Source organism: Pleurodeles waltl, chromosome 2_2, assembly GCF_031143425.1.
Source record: "Pleurodeles waltl isolate 20211129_DDA chromosome 2_2, aPleWal1.hap1.20221129, whole genome shotgun sequence".
Taxonomy (NCBI): Eukaryota; Metazoa; Chordata; class Amphibia; order Caudata; family Salamandridae; genus Pleurodeles; species Pleurodeles waltl.
In genome coordinates this window covers 272083194-272098078 of record NC_090439.1, presented here as the reverse complement: position 1 = coordinate 272098078, position 14885 = coordinate 272083194, and positions in this window count along the sequence as shown.

The window sequence follows — 14885 nt, the reverse complement described above, 5'->3', positions numbered from 1 at the left end:
AATGTAGCCATTGTGACAGGGCAATCATCTTGAACAAGGCCCTTCGCACCATCATTGTTATTGAGAGCTTTCCCCACATTTCAAGTTGGGTGTGCAGTTGGCTTAGTTCCTGATTGATGTTCATTTCACAGCTTTGTGCAGAGTCTAGGGAGATATACATTCCCAGGGCTTTGAAGTGGCAGACCAGTCACAGGGTACAGTTGTTGGCATAGGTTGGTGCAGCTATGTGGCCTCTCACCAGGACGCGGACCGACTTTTCCATCTGACTGTGAGACTGGAGTCTTCTCTGTAGACCTCCAAGATATGCATAGGTCATGTTATAGTCCAGTTGAGGCATCCCACAAAGAACAGAGCATCATCACCATAGAGTGTGATGCAATCCATCCATCTGGACCCACATCGCCAGTGGCTCCACCGCAAGCGCAAATAAGAGTTGGAAGAAGGAGCCACTTTGTCGCTTGCCTAGCTGATAGGGAAATATGAGGACGCTAACCCTAGCTTAAGTAGGTTACAGAGAAGTTTCATGTAAGCTCTGAACTTGGGACCAAAGTTTAGTTTTTCAAGAACTGCATGTAAAAAATCAAAAAGGCCATGCGACCAAGAGAAATGCCTTCATGAAGTCGATCAAGGGGATCGTCTGCCATTCTGCTGAACACCAAGCTATATCCAGAACCACTGTAGGAGGCGCAAACAGTGTCTGGTTCCTCAGTCGGGCATGAACCTGCTCTAATCCCAGAGGGCCAGAGTGTGGATCACCTCCTATATACTTGAATGGAGGAACAGGGAGCCAATAAAGGTCCAGCACCTATGCTCCAAGATGTTATCAATAACCAACTCAAGGTGCTGTTCCTATGGAAGAAGAATAAGATGCGAGGTTGGATGGGCACCTTTTTATTATGACTAGGTGCCCTCACACACCCAAATGGGTGTCATGCTTCATCATAGGACAAGTTCCTCATACAGCCAGCACTGCAATACCAGACGGGCCCCACGAGAGGGCATTTTTTTGAGGCTATTCGTGGCTTCAGGAGAAAGTACTTTCCATAGCAGCAAGACACCTGGGGCCAGATGTAGCAAAGTCAAAGTTTGTGACTCACAAATTGCGAGTCTGACCGACTCGCAATTTACGAGTCGCAAACCCGGATGCAGGATGGTATCCCTGACACCATCCGCAAATCACAAGGGGGGTCGCAAAGACCCAACTCATTAGTATTAAAGGTGGGTCTCTTCCGATTTGCAGCACTCACAGGGATGGTGGCCTGCTGGAGACAGCAGACAGCCATGTCTGTGACTGCTTTTCAATAAAGCAGTCTTTTTTTTGTATTGCAGCCCGTTTTCCTTACAGAAAAACGAGGTGCAACACAAATGAAAAAATTAAACGTTTGTCTTTCATTATTTCAGAGCAGGCAGTGGTCCATAAGACCACTGCCTGCTCTGAAAAAATGTTTTCAGGGCCATTCACAAAGGGGAAGGGGTCCCATGGGGACCCCTTCCCTTTTGCGAATGGGTTAGCACGCATTTGAAATGGGTGCTAACTGCGAATTGCTTTGCAACCGCGTTCGCGGTCACAAAGTAATTCTACATCGCGATGCGAATCGCAAATAGGAAGGGGAACACCCCTTCCTATTTGCGAGTCGCATTCCCATTTTGCGAGTCGGTAACGAGGTTACTGACTCGCAAAATGGGAATGAGCATCCCGATGTGCTTTTTGCATGGCGCAAACAGCGAATTTCGCTGTTTGCGCCATGCAAAAAGCTTTGTACATCTGGCCCCTGCTCGCCATACAGAGGACTGGCAGTGGACCCCCACCTCCTCCCCCACAGCTTACAAAATGAGCAAGTACTGGCATTACTGCATACTGAGAGACTCACTGGAGTTGCCGGAGGACTAGACACTGATGATTCATCATTTATTACTTATCACCCCCCAATACCTTCATGCCATCTCACACCCACACCCTCACTCACATCACTCCACTCCATCCCACACACTGCACCTACACATCTGACTAACCCCAATGCCAAGCCCTGCATGCCATACTAATGCATGGGCACCCCTCCCAGCCCTGCATGGACACCCCTCACTAAAGCATGGACACTATAGGGAAACTAACATACCCACAATATATCACCATACACAAGCAATAGAGAAGCCAATGATGTACAATATGTCATACACTTGAAGGATAATACATCACTTACATCCCCACAGGTACCCCGGCCAATGTCAGTGGAAAGGAGGTGCCACCACTATCGAGTCCCCAACAGAAAAGGCCGCCAGTGATGACAGTAACTCTGGACTTCTGGATCTGGAGGATCTACCTGGCCCATCAGGGACCACTAGACAGCCGGTCACCCAAGCACAATCACAGACCACCACAGAGTCTCCCCCAAAAGGATCCAACCCAAGAGCACCCACCCAGCGTACCCACATCACTGTCCCCAGGACACGTCAATCAGCAGTGTGCCCACCTGTACAGGGACCCCAGGCCACACCTCACACCGAAGACAATCAGGGACCTGGGGGTCAGTGGCAGTGGGCACACCGTTCAGGGGACAGGGGCACAGGCCAACAGGGACACTGGGAGGACTGCTTTGCACCAGGGGGAGGACAGGACAAGGGAACCGACTGTTTGAGAGGCACTTTCCAAGATCCTGGGAGCCTACCAACATTCCCAGGACACGATGGGCAGGACCCTTGACAATGTGCAGGAGAATAAGCAACTGCAGGAGGGACAGTATCAGGGGATCAAGGAGGACTTGCAGGCCGTTAACAACACCCTGATATCCATAGCAGGGGTGCTGGCAGACATGGCCAACATCATGGGGGAGGCAACAGGGGGCCATTACCACTAGCCAGTCAAATGACCTCCACTTCCGCTGCCACTAGTGGGCAGGAGGCCCACCACAGGACCCACAGGCAGCCAGCATTCCTCTCCTTGCAGAAGGTGAACACCCTGCAAATGTTCCCTGCGACCCAGACGGAAGCCAGAGACACTTGCCAAGACCACCGCCAGGAAATGAGACTTTCCTGATTGTCCCCCTTGCGTCCCACTCAGTCACCTTGTCCACCTTGAACTGCTATTGCTCCCTTTCTTATGTCCCCTTGGACACTGCACCTGTGCTACAAACAGACTGGAACAATACCCTGGACTTTCCTCCAGCACCACCCTATTCCATTGCACTTTCCCCTCAATTTCTTAGCACTACAATAAACACCCTTGGACAAAACTTGACTATTATTTCATGTATTGAAAATCTGTATTGATGGAAACAGCTATATCCATTGCAAATGAACAGTACATTGTTAGAGCATAGAAATGATGACCTGTAGCTGGCTGTAGTGATCACATCAGGATATTGTTGTCATATCACCAACATCTGTAAAATGATAATCCATCAGTGACAGTAAGTAGAGGAAGAAAGTGGGTAATGCCATCATGCAACAGCCCCACAGAATACACCAATAGTCATAGAAATGTGAAGTTGCACTGACTAACCTGTTTGTCATTGGAAGTACTGATGTGTAACTGATGTTCTGTTGTGCACATCTTCATCCTCTGCCTCCTCACCCTCACTGTCCTCAGGGTTCACTGCAGCCACAGAGGCATTTCCAGTCTCCTCCTCTTGCAGAAAAGGTACATGGCGTCTGAGGGCCAGGTTGTGCAACCTGCAGCATGCCACTACTATCTGGCAGACCATTCCGTGTGAGTAGCACAGGGATCCACCTGTCAGATTGAGGCACCTGAACCTGGCCTTCAGGAGGCGAAGGTCCTCTCAATGATCCTTCTGGTTCACCCATGTGCCTCATTAAAATGCTCCTCAGCCCTTGTCCTGGCATTCCTCACAGGGGTTAGCAGCCACGATAGGTTTGGGTAGCCAGAGTCAACTGAAAATAGTGAGGGGCAACATTTAGCCACACACTATCCTATGAGGTTAACATCAGAGGCATACACTAACATACACCAGGAGGGGAACCAAGGCTCACTTATAAGCCACACCCTGTGCCTCTGTAGTTGGGCCATCACATTTGGGATGCTGCTATTCTTCAGGACAAATGCATCATGCACCGACCCAGGATATTTAGCCTTGATGTGGGAGATGTACTGGTCTGCTAGGCACACCATCTGCACATTCATGGAGTGGAAATTCTTGTGATTCCTGTACACCTATTCATTCTGGCGGGGGGAGACAAACGCAATATGTGTCCAGTCAATTGCCCCAATAATATTGGGGATATGTCCCATTGCATAGAATCCGGCCTTCACAGAAGCCAGATCTTCCACCTGGTGGAAAGCTATGTAGCTATGCATGTGTTTTACAAGGGCAGACAACACTCTTGCCAGCAGAATTGAGAACATTGGGTGTGACATTCCTGCTGCCAAGCGCACTGTCACTTGGAAAGAACCAGTTGCCAGAAAATGGAGAACTGATAGCACTTGCACAAGAGGGGAGATCCCAGTCGGATGACAGATAGATGAGATCAGGTCTGGCTCCAATTGAGCACACATCTCTGTGATTGTGGCCCTGTCCAGTCTATAGGTGAGTATAATGTGCCTGTCCTCCAGTGTAGCTAAGTCCTCCAGGGGTCCTATCCCAATACAGACTGCTGTATGGGTTTTCAGACCAAAAGGTGAGTACACTGTGGGCACGATTCATGTGGCATGAATGCATGGAGATGTGTGTGAAGGCATTGTGTAAGGGGGAATTATCTGTTGGTGGTGTACATGTCGTGCGCTGGGCAATGTGTGTGCCAATGGTGATGGAAACAGGTATGATGGGCCATGTGTGTGAGAGCCTGGACTAATAGTTTAATGGTGTTCTCCTGTCTTTATTGCTTCAGAAGGTCAGTGCCCATCAAAAGCAGGGAATATGGCGTGCCATATTCCAAGGAGGGGTGGACCCTTGGGGTCTATGGCAGGCAGAGCACCCACTGTCAGAAACGGTGGGAGGACCTGAGACGCTGGGCACAGAAGACCACGGATGCCCAGCTGGGGATGGGCACCCAATGAGGAAGGGGTGCCCGTCGGACCCTGACCCCCCTGTTGGCCTGCATACTGGCGGTGGCTTACCCTGAGCTGGATGGGTTATTGAGTGCAACACAGCAGCCACAAGGGGGTGAGTACAGTGGGTATCATTACATATTTGGGCAGGGGGTGGTATTCAGGTGGTGGTTGTGTGTTAGTGGGTACCCCTAAGGCCAGGCCTGACAGTGCAGCGTGGGTCATCTCTAGGGTAATGGTTGCATGTCAAATACAGGTAACCTAGCTGGTTAGTAGTCCCTTTCAGGCAGGGCATCGTGGGTTCCAGGTGTGCTGCAGTTGGCGGTGTGTGTGCTCCTCATTATGCCTTGGTGACTAGCCAGATCACTGGTAGTACAATGCATATTGCTTAGACCTGTTCCCTGTGTGTGAGTGTGCGTGTGCGCCAACTGTGGTGTTGATGCAGTAATTGACCCAGTGTTTCCTTTGTCTCTCTCCTCCCCTTTTTTGTTCTGTATTCCTGTCCTTGTGTGCATTAGCATCATCTGGCGGAGCAGCAGGGACACCGGCTACAGAGGGAGCTGCATCCCACAGGAACCTGGAGGCAGAGTCCACCGACACCGAGGGAAACAATGGGATCGACGGCGATGGGAGCACCATGGCAGAGACAGGAGGAGACGACAGAGACTCTGATACCTCCTCCGATGGGAGCTCCCTGACAGTGGCGGACACCTCTGTGACCACCCCAGCTGCAGGTACAGCACAGTCCTCCCATTGGCCCCTCAGCGAGTTACCTGTGCCCCCTCACCCAGGGGGGTGGGCATCACCTTCACCCTAGGTATCTGAGGCCCTGCCCCAGTGGGCCCTGCTGTCCTGAGTGAGGAGGCTATTGACCTCCTAAGATCCATCTCTGTAGGGCAGTCAACCATTGTGAATGCCATCCAGGGGCTAGCATCCCAGATGCAGCAATGCAATGCATTCCTGGAGGGCATTCACGGTGGAATGGTGGCCCAACAGAGATCGATTCAGGCGCTGGCCTCCTCTCTGATGGCATCCATTGTCCCTGTTTCTACCATCCCCCCTCCAACTATGACTTCCCAGTCTCACTCTCCTCAACCCCAACCCATCCCAGGCACACAGACAGACGAGCATGCACACAAAGCAACACACAAGAGTGGTACAGGCAAAAACAAGCACCACACTTCATCCCACAGGCACTCACGCAAACACCATACAGTTGCAGACACAACAACATCCATTGCCTCCACTGTCTCCCCCTCCTCCCTTTCAACCTCCTCCCTCCCAGTCATGTCCACACTCACACCTGAATGCACTACATCAACATCCACCACCAGCATCACCACAGCAAGCAGCACACACACACCTCACTACCAGACACCCCCACAACATCCATGCACGTATCCCCTGTGTCCTCTCCCACCGTGTTTGTCCCCCCTAAAGGACACAAACACTACCATTCCAACACCCAGCAGCCAACCACCTCACATCAGCATACTGCACATGCACCTGCACCCAGGTCCAGCAGACATACACCTCCAACAACCACTCCCACATTCTTCACTCCCATTACTCCTCTTTCTTCCAGCCCCAACGCCCCTAAAAAGCTTTTCCTTACCCAATTTGACCTATTCCCTACCTCATATGGGCAGGGTTCCAAGGACACAGGCCACCACCTCAGCCAAACAGTCCATGGGGACAGTGGTAGCACCACCTACTCGTGGTGGTAAGGATACCAGACATCCATCACAGAAGGGGAAGGAGCCAGTGCCACCAGGAAATAGTGTGAAGGGGCTGCACCACTAGGGAAGAGTGTGAAGGGGCCTACACATACCAGGGAAAAGTGTAAAGGGGCCTACACCACCAGGGAAGAGTGTGAAGGGGCCTGCACCACCAGGGAGGAGTGTGAAGAGGCCTGCACCACCAGGGAAGGGTGTGAAGGGGCCTGCACCACCAGGGAAGAGTGTGAAGAGGCCTGCACCACCAGGGAAGAGTGTGAAGGGGCCTGCACCACCGGTGAAGAAGGGGAAGGAGCCTGCACCACCAGGCAGAGAGGAGAAGAGCCATTTAACCCCTGCCAGGAAAGGGAAGGGATCCACACCCCATGTGCAGGAGGAGACGAGGCACTCTATGCCAGTGGAAGCTGTCAGGCTGACACCACCACCACCACCAGTTGTCTGGGGGCCCCCATGCCAGCTGTGGAAGTGCAGCCATCAGTGAGTGCAGAGGCAGTCCAGGAGGTTCCTCCAACCACCAACACAGTGCAGCCATTGGATAGAGCAGAGGCTGCCCAGGAGGCTCCTCTAACCACCACCACAGAGCAGCCATCGGATAGTGCAGAGGCTGCCTATGAGGCTCCTCTAACCACCACCACAGTGCAGCCATTGGACAGTGCAGAGGCTGCCCAGGAGGCTCCTCCAAACAAATACGACAGTGCAGCCGTCACCGCTGGCGGACGCCATGTAGGCCACCCTTCAGGAGCTGCCATGATGGCTGCCCCCTGCGGGACCAGTAGGAAAAACACCCATTTCAGAGAATGTGGCCTTGCACTCCCAAGACAAAGCAATGGGCATGTTGCCCCCTCCAGAACTAGTGGGCAAGACACCCACTTCAGATACTGTGGCCATGCACTCCCCAGGACAAAGCAATGGACATTCTGCCCCTCCAGAACCAGTGGGCAAGTCACCCACTTCAGAGACTGTGGCCTTGCACTCCCCAGGACAAAGAGAAATGGGCATGTTGCCCCCTCCAGAACCAGTGTGCAAATCACCCACTTCAGAGACTGTGGCCTTGCACTCTCCAGGACAAAGCAATGGGCATGTTGCCCCCTCCAGAACCAGTGTGAAAGTCATCCACTTCAGAGACTTTGGCCTTGCACTCCCCAGGACAAACAATGGGCATGTTGCCCCCTCCAGAACCAGTTGGCAAGTCACCCTCTTCAGAGACTGTGGCCTTGCACTCCCCAGGACAAACAATGGGCATGTTGCCCCTTCCAGAACCAGTGGGCAAGTCACCCACTTCAGAGACTGTGACCTTGCACTCCCCAGGAAAAAGCAATGGGCATGTTGCCCCCTCCAGAACCAGTGGGCAAGTCTCCCACTATAGAGACTTTGGCCTTGCACTCCCCAGGGCAAAGCAATGGGCATGGAGCCCCCTCCAGAACCAGTGGGAACGTTCCCGTATTCAGCTGAGGTGCCCCCTAACCTCCTGAGGTGCCTTCCCACATGCAAAATTATGCCCCTGCAGTGTTATCTCGAGATGTGTCAAGATACAGGTTGGTCCTTGGACTATGCCCTGTGGCTTTGTGTCCCCTAATGACTTTGGACTAGGCATTGGCCCTTTATGGACATTTGTATATATTTGCTTCATGTGGTGTGTTTTGCTATGCTAATATATTGTCGTTACTCCAGCATTGTGGTCCGTGTTTTATTATGTGGTGTGTCGTGTGCCATTGGTTTATGTGTGCAGCTGGTTGTGTGTATAGTGTGTTTGTCGGGTGTGTGTTGTGCGTGTGTGTGTCACTGTCATTTTCCTCCCACTCTCCCTTGTGTGCTAGGTGGCTGTACTCATCATCGTCGTCGGTGCTCCAGGTGAAGCATGACGTAGAAGATCATCCGAAAGACTTGCAGTTCGGGTTCCATTGCAGCGTGGTTCTTCCCTGTGTCTCCAATGTTGAGCCTTTCACTTCTGAGCTCTGTTTCCGCCAGGCTGTTGTTGGCGTTGGTACTGCCCTGGAAAAGGTGGCGGTTTTGTGTGTCAAAATATGGTGGGCAGTACTTTGTCTTCCACCTGGCTGTTGTTGACTACCGCCGTGGTGACTGTTGTTTCCGCTGTAGCAGTTGTTATGGCACTTTCACTGTCTATGGGAGTTATCACCGCCATGGTCATAATTTGGCGGACCTTACCACCAGGCTGTTGGCGGTATTACCGCCACTTTATCACTCACCGCCAGGGTCATAATGAGAGCCTATGTCACTCCTGATCACTGCTTTCAGAGACTCCAATAGTGTAACATCAGATACAACTGAGCACTTGTTAAGGGCTATAAATCTTTATATGGGTTTTCTAATCATGTCTTGAGAATAATTTTCTAATAGGAGTCAGTTGGACCTACACCATCTTGTGCACCCTCATGAAGTCTAAACGTCAGTTTGACGGGGAATGATCTGATAAGCATCTTGGGAGGACCTTAGTATCTGTAATATTGATAAATAGGCCTGTTGAGCTTAGGATGCAATCTTGACATGATTGCCTGTAATAACCAGAAGTAACTGTAAATCTGGGACTGCGGGTGCATGAGTTGCCAAGCAATACAAAGCCCAACTTCCTTCAATGAGGGGCCCATAAGCATCCTTCTGGAGGTGTATGGGGGGCCGTGGAGTCCAGCGCACTGTCTATGACTGAGTTGAAATGCCTGTCTATTAACACTTAGCTCACCGGTAATTTGTTAAGTCCTCTCATAAGTTCATGGAGTGTCCCTTCAACTGATGCTGGTGGGAAGTATACACGGGCTATAGTCAGTGGTCTGCCCACCACTCTATCTCTAATCAACACCAATTGGCACAGGGGAGTCATGGAGAACATATTTCAGATCGAAGGGGAAGCTGTGGTAGAGAAGGATCACCATCCCCCACGAATACCTGGTGTACCCAGAGTGAAATACACAGGAGTAGCCATATCTAACAAAAAAGAAAGAGGCAGTACCCAGCAGGTATTTTTCTTGGAGGGGGCTGAGCTTGCCTGGCCCCAAGGTCGACATACGCTGACAGAGCTCCACGGCCCACAAACAATCCACACAGTAATCCTTCAGCTATAACGACATGTAACCCTCAGGCTGTGGCCTGACAGCCGAAACTATATCGAGGACCTGAAGCAAGAAGAATATGTTGCACTCCTGAGGTGACCCTGTGACTGCAGCGGCCTGCATCGTGAAGTGCTGTGTGGGAGGTCTGGGAGTGGCCTGCGCAGCCTGCAGTGAAATGGGACTGGAGCGGGGGACATTGAGGGTGCTCCAGTCAGGCAGCTTTGCGGCTGTCAGCCGGTTGAGGTCAGACGGGAGTGCCTGTCAACGTGGAGGACATTGTGTAGCCCACGCCAAGCAAGGTACAGTGACTTTAACACTAAGCAGGACTGTTGGGAGGAGACTGCCATAAACTGTCCAAGGTAAGCAGACTAGAGAGGCCACCTGCTAAGTAAGTCAGGATGCTTCAAAAAAGAGCTGGGGCACACAAAGGGCAGCGTCAGAGGTGAGTGGGATGACATTTAACAGACAGGAGCAGACGTTGGCACCTTGCCAGGTGGGAGGCCGCACACTGTGCACCCACATCAGATCACAGCAAGTGCACGAGCAGGAAGTGCCTGGACTCAGCTTTACTGCAACTGTGAAGTGCTGGGAGTGGATGGTTCTAGACCTCAGGGCATGAAGGTAGAGGCTGGCATAAAGGGGCGCTAAGCAACTAAGGGCCAGATGTAGCAATGTTCCAAATTGCGAGTTGCAATTTGCGAGTCCCAGCAACTCGCAAATTGCAACTCGCAATTTGGAATGCAGAAAGGTGTCTCAGGCACCTTCTGCGAGTCGCTATGGGGTCGCAAAGACCCACCTAATATTAATGAGGTGGGTCGCAATTTGAGACCCCATAGCGATTCACTGCACTCACGGGGATGGTGGAATGCTGGGAACAGCAGACCACCATGTCCGTGACTGCTTTTAAATAAAGCAGTCTTTTTTTTTCAAAGTGCAACCCGTTTTCCTTAAAGGAAAAGAGCTGCACTTTGAAAAAAAAAAAGAAACCTTTAGTTTCGGTATTTTTCAGGGCAGGTAGTGGTCCATTGGACCACTGCCTGCCCTGAAAAATTATTTATTCTGCCAGACACAAGTTTGCGCCTGGGTTACCATCCACTTCAAGTGGATGGTAACTGTGCTTTCATTTGCGACAGCAATCGCGGTCGCAAATGAAAATGCATACCATTGCGAGTCACAAATAGGAAGGGAACACCCCTTCCTATTTGCGAGTCGGAAATGCATTTTGCGAGTCAGTTCCGACTCGCAAAATGCATTTCTACATTGCAAAGTGGCTTTAGTGACTCACAAACGGCGATTTTCGCCGTTTGCGACTCGCTAAAGCTTTGCTAAATCTGGCCCTAAGCTTCCTAAAACACACAACTATAAGACTACACAACATAGAAGGCTCGTATTTATAGCCCATGTGCCAAGGACATCTTACATGCTGGCTGCGCTGATCCCAATGGGCAACTGTTATGAAAAAAACAGCCCAAGTTACACTTCGACCAGCGTAAAGCACAGAAAACACAAGTGGAGGATATGGCAACGCTCACCCCTGAAGCGGGGATCGTGACACAGGACGAAGAGCCTGACCTGAAGCAGGTACTAGCTGCAATGCAACAAAGCGTGACCAAAATAGATAGTAAGATTGACTCCCTGTCCTGCAGGATAGATAGGATGACCGAAAGAGTAGACAAACATGCCGAGCGCCTTGATCTATTGGAGAGGTACATTTCGGACATAGAGGATGACAGTACAACGTTGAACTCCAACCAAGCCGGCATGAGTAAGACTTTAGCTGCCGTGAAGATGGATGTCTAGGATTTGGAGGCCAGATCACGAAGAAACAATCTTCGCATAGTGGGCATTTCGGAGTAAACCTCCATCGACAACATGGAGGGATACATTGAATGTTCTCACATATGTTCGTGGTGGAGAGAGCACAATGATCGTTGGCCGCCAGGGCCTCCTCAGGGGGCACCACCTACACTGGTAGTAGCCAAACTATTAAACTTTAGGGACCGAGATGTAGCCTTGCAGGGAGCAAGAGAACTGAAGACACTCCAACATGAAGGGATGACACTCTCACTCTACCCTGATTTCACACAACAGGTGCAAGAGGCAAGAAGGCAGATTATAACAGATAAGTGTCAGCTACGAGAACTACAACTGAAATACCACATCCTTTACCCAGCCAAGCTATGCTTAATGGTGGATGGACCATAAACTGCTTGCTCAATTCTTGAAGCGAAGAATGACCAAGGGGGGTAGGCAAGATGAAACGGCAACCTCCCCATAAGAGCAGAGAGACAATGCGTGTATAGAGGCCAAAGGTCCGGTTGTTACTATTAGCACAAACAGTTAGACACAATAGAACTGTATCTGTGAGACTTGGGTGGTCAATCGGATCGACAATGAAGCTATGTCGAAATACAGATGTGTAGTGTAGGAGATACTACTTGGTCATTGGGCTTGGGTACAAGACGTTTCGTGACTATTACGCAGCAATCTATACAATTAAGATCACTCCAGATTTAGACACAATATCTGATTATTTGATGCAAATCACAATACCATGGTTGACAAATGCAGATAGAGAGTTCCTAATGGCACCTCTGCAAGTTGCAGTGATACATAGAGCCCTCAAAAGCATGGCAGAGGGGAAAGCCGCAGCACTGGCTGGGTTAACTTTGTCTTTCTTTAAAACCTTCTACATTTACTAATACCACACCTGATGGTAGAGTATGAGGAAATGTTAGGAGCCAAGGAGATGCCACCTTCTATGAGAGAAGTCTTAATTATTACATTATTAAAGCCCCGCAAATCCCCTTTGCAGTGTTTATCTTATAGGCCATTATCCTTCATCAATGTTGACACAAACATATATGCTAAAATTCTGGCAGACAGATTGGCAGCATTACTGCCCAAACTGATAAAACCAGAGCAAGTAGGGTTCATCCCGGGCCGCAGCCTAACGGTGAACCTACGCACAGTGTTTGGTGCCATACAACATTTGAATCCAGAGGTAAGAGTTGTCACAGTCTTTCTCGGTGCTGAGAAGGCCTTTGACTCTGTGGAATAGTACTTTTTGATGGTGGTGCTCCGTTGCATGGGGGTAGGTGAAGTCTTTCTGAAATTAGTACAAACTCTTTGCACAGGGCCCTTACCAAGAGTCAGGATTAATGGATCTGTCTCTGACACAATATCTATCACCAGGGGTACTAGACAGGGGTGTCCATTGTCGCCCCCCCCTACTGTATGCGATTCTCACAGATCCACTCGCATGTGCATTGCAGGAGTACCATGGACACCAAGGCCTCCAGTTCCCAGGATAGAACCTGTTGGTTTCTACGTATGTGGATGATACTTTATTGTATATACGCTACCCCAGGCGTAATCTTGCGCTGACACTCTGAGAGGTTATAAAATATGGTTCCCTTTCTATTCTGTGGATTAACTGGGATAAATCCATAGTGTTTCCCCTGATGCCAGCCACAACTCCCCTGTACATGGACTTTCCCTTTATCCCATAGGCTCTCATTATTCTAATGAGACTACTGGATTTTGAGCGGCAGAATCGCCTGCGGTGTGGGAGACTGAATCTTACCCACTACAGGTGGCACCTGTCACCCTAATCCAGGCTTTGCTCTGGCTAATTAGCAGTGCCTCATCTCTACCCAAAGGCAGGGATGATTAGGCAGCCGAGCGCATGACATAATAGATTTCTCAGGGAAACCGTGGTTACTCAGGTCTCATCCGTTTCTCTCAGTTACATTAGTCTCACATACACAATGACAAACAGAGGCAGTGTATGTTTTGATACAGTTTTAATAAAGCAACTGCATCTTAGATAGCAAAGCATGTGCTGCAATAACCAGGACGATACAGAATGACAACATTAAAATTGTGACAAGGAGAGTGAAGCATAGAAATAACGTTACCATATTGTCAGTAGACTACTTCCTATCTAGACTGTAATAGAGCACAGCATGTTAAGCTCTAATTCTGCCCTTCAAGTTCCCCTGGGAAGACATCATCCCCCATACCTGAGCAGAGGCCTGAAGTCTGCATAAGCAGCTGTAGCGAGGTGTTCAGCAATCAGTATACAGTTGTGGTTCTCTGGCTGGTTGTGGTTCTCCCTCTAACGTGTAAGGGACAGGGAAGTGTTTATGTAATAAAACAGCAGATGTTCAGAGAAAATGTCCCTACGTAAGGATGTATGTTGTTCTGTGAATGTCAGAAACAAAACTTGTACCACGTTCACCGGCAACCTATCTTACTGCAGCCTTGATAGAAGCAAAGAGTGAGCCTGATTGTCTTGTTTGAGAACGTAGTGCTGGCCTAGGCAAAAACAGCTAGATAGAGAGAAATAAATCAAGTCCGCAAAAGTGGCTATTGTAAGAATAATAAACAAAGCTGAATAAAATAAATCTAGGTTAAAGTGCACAGCGGCAGGCCTAGTGTGCTAAAGTAACATGCATTAAGCTATAACTAAAATGGCTACACAACACACCCCCCTTGTAGTTTGAAGGTGGTTCAAAACCCAAATATACATAAAAGCTACTAAGACTCAACCTAAGATATATATGTAAAAAATGTCAATAATGAAATGTTAAAAGAACACATGAGCATATATAAAAAGACAATTTAAATGTTAACATGTGGCACAAAAAAGAACCGAATTTCAAGAGTCAGAGTCATTTTTAAAATTGCCAATTGAATCTGAGGGGCGGTGTATTTTCCTGTACAAGCGCTCCAGGGGTCGCGGCACGAATGATTGAGACCTACTGCCACGGATTAAGATATATTTAAGATATTTAAGACATTTCAGATTACACAGTATTCTCCAATTGTTTTGGGCCTGATTGCTTTAATTGATGAGCAGTGCTCTTTCAGATTTAGACCTACTGCCACGGATTAAGATATTTAAGATATTTAAGACATTTCAGATTACACAGTATTCTCCAATTGTTTTGGGCCTGATTGCTTAAATTGATGAGCAGTGCTCTTTCAGATTTAGAAATTAGACATCAGTAAGGTAATATTGTCTCCATTTAGTCCCGATGAGGCCCATAATTATGGGGCCGAAACGCGTCGACACTT